Below are 5,277 nucleotides of genomic sequence, written 5' to 3' on the forward strand. Positions count from 1 at the left end.
TTCCCTTCTTAACGAAAGATACTCTTGAGAATTTATAGAAATCGATTCACGAGAAAAAAAAAAAAAAAAAAAAAAAAAATGAATCTAGAAAAAATGGGAACTAAAATCATCAGAAAAGAAAAACTGACAATCATTATATAACGATTGATAACTGACTCAATTGAAATTGAGTCAATTGAAATTAACTGCTAAAAAGGAAATTTTATGTGTTGATGATAATGGAATTGATCGTCGATCGTTGATTAATCGAAATTAATCATCTGCTATAATGATTGTTGGTTTTCGAATTCAATTAAAATTTTGCTCACGCTGAAGTTCTATTTGGAATTACTTTCGACATCGGAATTACCATTGTTTACTTTATATTTTATCAGTAATTTTTCATTTTACATGTTAATTGTATAATATTGTGTATGTTATGTAGTATTATAATATTATATATAATAATATATATTGTGTATGTTGTGTAGTATTATAATATTATATATAATAATATATAATAGTAATATTGTGTATGTTATGCAGTATTATAATATAATATATAATATATAATATTATCATATATTAATATATAATATATATGATAATTATATAATATTATCACATAATAATATATAATATATATGATAATTATATTATAGGTATATTATTTTAGTACACAGTATAGTATAATATAATATACTAGTATACTAGTATACCATACAATATAGTATAATATAATAGTACAATATTAATTAATAGTATAATATAATAGTATAATAGTATAATATAATAGTATAATATAATAGTCTAATATACTATTATAGTATAATATAATAGTATAATTTACTATTATAGTATAATATAATAGTATAATTTACTATTATAGTATAATATAATAGTATAATATACTATTATATATATTATATTACAATACATATATATTATTCTATATATTATATATATTATATTACAATACACAATATTATATATTATTATTATATTATACTCGTACAAATGGCTCATTTTTAATTTTGGATCATTATTATAATTAGACTACATTATTATAACATCAGTTCTAATGCAACTTCGTATCACTGATATAAAGAATGAAATGGAACCTACGTATTAAGAATATTTTATTACTGCACTCCGTTTCATTAATCATTACAACTAACGTACTTCACTTTAAACACTCGTTTTATATTTTTCCATGTTACGTGTCACTTATGTTATATTTAACTTCACGTGAAAGTCCAGTCCAGTTACAGTTACAGAGATAAACTAGAAAAATGTTATCCACTTCGGTTTTACGAGATACATAAACACATCCGACGGATGGATCACACCTAATCCATTTGAATACAAATACACCTCGAGCAGCGTTGAAACAGTTCATTTCCCAGATACGCAATTTTTATTCTCCGCTCATCGGCGTAGTTTCGCTCTGGCGTTGAACGCGCGCCGTTTCAAATATGCTCGCTGTGGTTGTCGTCATGTATCACAACCCTCTCTCCAATTCTACTTGCATCGTTCCCAAGCGCCATAGATCGACCCTCGTCTCTCCACTGACGCGATATCGCGTTGCTATTAACCGCTGGCCATCCCGCAGTTTGTCAGTTTTCATTTCAGCCGCGCCACTTGCCCGTTGGAAAACGCGGCCCTTTCGCCGGGAAATTGATTTCCACCGGAAAAAAAAAACTTTGCTCCGTGTTTTCAAACGGCGGAGTTTCGCCAATGGGGGGGAAAAAACAATTCTTTGCACTCGGCCAAAGGGAATTGGATACGATTTTATTGAAACTCGACGACGAGCATAATCAAAGTACAGATTATTTCTATCATTCGACGATCTCGGTCTAGATAGGTCATGTTTGGAATTTTAGGTTAGGTTTCGCGCGTTCGCTTGGGTTTGGATGGAATTCGATCCCATGTTTTCAAACGGGGTAGTTTTTTCCAATGAGAGAAACAATTCTTTGCTGTTATTATTATTATTACTCAAATGTATTATTGGATACGATTTTATTGAAACTCGAGACGAGCATAATCAAAGTACAGATTATTTCTATCATTCGACGATCTCGGTCTAGATAGGTCATGTTTGGAATTTTAGGTTAGGTTTCGCGCGTTCGCTTGGGTTTGGATGGAATTCGATCCCATGTTTTCAAACGGGGTAGTTTTTTCCAATGAGAGAAACAATTCTTTGCTGTTATTATTATTATTACTCAAATGTATTATTGGATACGATTTTATTGAAACTCGAGACGAGCATAATCAAAGTACAGATTATTTCTATCATTCGACGATCTCGGTCTAGATAGGTCATGTTTGGAATTTTAGGTTAGGTTTTGTGCGTTCGCTTGGGTTTGGGTCGAATTCCATGCTTTCAATCGAGGTAGTTTCTTTCAATGAGGGAAACAATTCTTTGCTGTTATTATTATTATTACTCGAGTGGATTATTGGGTTTGGTTTTACTAGAATTAGGTTTTCCCCTTCTTTTTTTTCTTTTATTTTGATTCGTTTGCACTCGGTCAAATGTATTATTGGATACGATTTTATTGAAACTCGAGACGAGCATAACCAAAGTACAGATTATTTCTATCATTCGACGATCTTGGTCTAGATAGGTTATGTTTGAGCTGAATTTGCATTGGAATTTTAGGTTAGGTCTCGCGCGTTCGCTTCAATTTAGGTCGAATTCGATCCCATGTTTTCAAACTGGGTAGTTTCTTTCAATGAGAGAAACAATTCTTTGCTGTTATTGTAATTGTCACTTGAGAAGATTATTGTGTTTGGTTTTACTAGAATTTAAGCGTAATTTGGATGTAAATTAAGCTTCAATTAAGCTTCAAATTTTTTGTACTTTTTGATCCACGAAGTTTTGGCTTAGGTTATGTTTGAGCGAAACATGGAAAACGGAATTTTAGAAGCTCGGTATCATACGAGAACCTTGCATTAAACTTCGTTTAAGAGCATTACAAATTTTTTTCGATATTACCGCGACAAGCGAGGTTTGACAATTCTGATTTAGGTTATGTTTGGATTTTCGTCGAAATTCTGTATCCAGCCAGGTTGGGTTTGTTTAAAAGTTTCAAATATCCGAGTAATTAATTTACAATACAATTACAAAGTTCTCCCACGAAGAAAAACAATTTTTTTGTCCCGTACTTGGTTAAGAGGATTATTATTGGGCTTCATTTTCATTAGAATTCGAGTTAAGTGTAACAAGCTATGTCGAACTTCGTCTATGTATACGAATTTTATGTTTTTCGATAATATTCAACGAGCGATTAGTTAAACAATTTCGATTCACGTGACATTCGGACAAAATTTCAATTGGAATTTTAGGTTAGGTTTATTTAGTAACAAATTTAGATTGATAACGATCGTTTTCAATATTCTACGCTTATTTCAGAAGATTGTTAGATATACAATGACTCAATATATGATAAATTCAAATTTATATGTATAACGTAGACAGACGTAGTTTTGGTTAGGTGAGCTACCTTTCAAATTAAATTGTTTATCGCGAAATCCAATTACCGTCTTGAATATATTCGACGGGAGAAGAGAAACATATTCAGATCGATTAGAAGAACAAATTAGCCCACGTGCACAAGAAGATGATGAAATTGTATTGACGTTTGGTAAAAAAGATTGGGCAGAGGGAAGACGACACTTTACGATGACGTATTCGCCGATCGATCACGCGAATATTTATGGCTATCGCTTTCGTCGTTGTAACAGCACGTAATATTGACTTCCTGGCGTAATTAATGGAAGCGATTCGGATCAAAGGTTCTTTCTCTTTTTTTTTTTTTTTAAACACATGTTTATAAATTTTTTTGATCGAAAAACTCGTACGCGAGTTCGAGAGTTTCGTGTAGTAGTATCGGAAATAAAGTATCGAAATACTGAAAGAATTTCATTTGATTCATAAATCGGTGAAATAACAATTGCCTAATATTATAAATTCGTTTAACTTAATTAATATCATAAATTTTTCTTTCTATCTCATGTCAATAATGATTGTCCAACATCATGTGAAAAATTCTATGAATTCATTTCGCTGCATGTGCAGAGAGGGAGAGATTTCCTCATGAAAATTATACAACTGAAATGCATAAATGAACGATACTTGTAAAAATCGAATAAACATTTCAAATATACTTCAATAACACTTCGATCAATACGAGGATAATGATTATTTCAAGCTGATTGCTTCAGATAAATAATTTCGAGTTGAAACTTGAAAGATATATGAACTGAAGCGTATATAGTGACTATACTCGTAGAGTCGAATAAATATTTCAAGTGACGCTTGAATTACGCGCGAGAGCAATGATTGTTACCGATCAACGTGGCACTTGATAAATATATAATTGAAATACGTGTAACATGCTCGTGAAATGAAAAGAACGTTTCAGTTAGCATGAATAATTATTTCAAGCTAACCAGTATAATAACGTGTGGAAGTCAATCTCTCTGTGAATTTTTGATCGTTCGCTACCAAACGTTACTTCGAGCTGGCATACAACATAAACCGGGACATCGTCGGGCATTTTTCGATGCTGTAAAGCGTATGAATCTAACCTAAATGCCACTGGGTCAGCAACCCACATACGCCTCTTCCTGTAGCAACGCGAATACTGGTTTGTAATAATGGCCTGTAATAATGCAAACAGGTGAAGCTATAGTATGGAAGGAAGGAAGAGGGGAGGAATTTGAAATCGAGATGGATGATTCGCAAGGAGAAAAATAGCTGCTTGGAAACGATATGCAAAATGGGGGAGATCGAAAAGAGGGAAAATTTCAAACAGAGGAGAGACAAGAGTGCGGTAGGCTGACCAGTTCGTCATCGCTACTACTCGTTTCGTTCGACGAGGGAAAAAATACTAAACTAATCTGACGGAGACGTTCAATAACTTAGCGTTAATTTTCTTAATGAAAAATATGAAGAATGACGGTGTAAGTTCTACGGAATTAAACTATAATATTTTTATATATTATTATATTTTTATATTTTAAATATTATATTATTATATATTTATATTTTAAATACTATATTATTATATATTTATATTTTAAATACTATATTATTATATTGTAATATTTTTATATTTTAAACACTATATTATTATATTTTTATATTTTAAATACTATATTATTATATTTTTATATTTCAAATACTATATTATTATATTTTCATATTTTAAATATTATATTGTAATATTTTTATATTTTAAATATTATATTATTATATTTTTATATTTTAAATATTATATTATTATATTTTTAAAT

General features: G+C 30.6%; 1 protein-coding gene across 1 annotated transcript in view; it reads right to left on the bottom strand.

The window, feature by feature from the left end:
- LOC122532379 (acetylcholinesterase-like) overlaps window positions 1-5,277 on the bottom strand; it is a 144,570-nt gene that overhangs the window by 46,871 nt on the left and 92,422 nt on the right. The window lies entirely within an intron of this gene.

Source organism: Frieseomelitta varia, unplaced genomic scaffold, assembly GCF_011392965.1.
Source record: "Frieseomelitta varia isolate USP_RPSP 00005682 unplaced genomic scaffold, Fvar_1.2 scaffold_454, whole genome shotgun sequence".
NCBI lineage: Eukaryota > Metazoa > Arthropoda > Insecta > Hymenoptera > Apidae > Frieseomelitta > Frieseomelitta varia.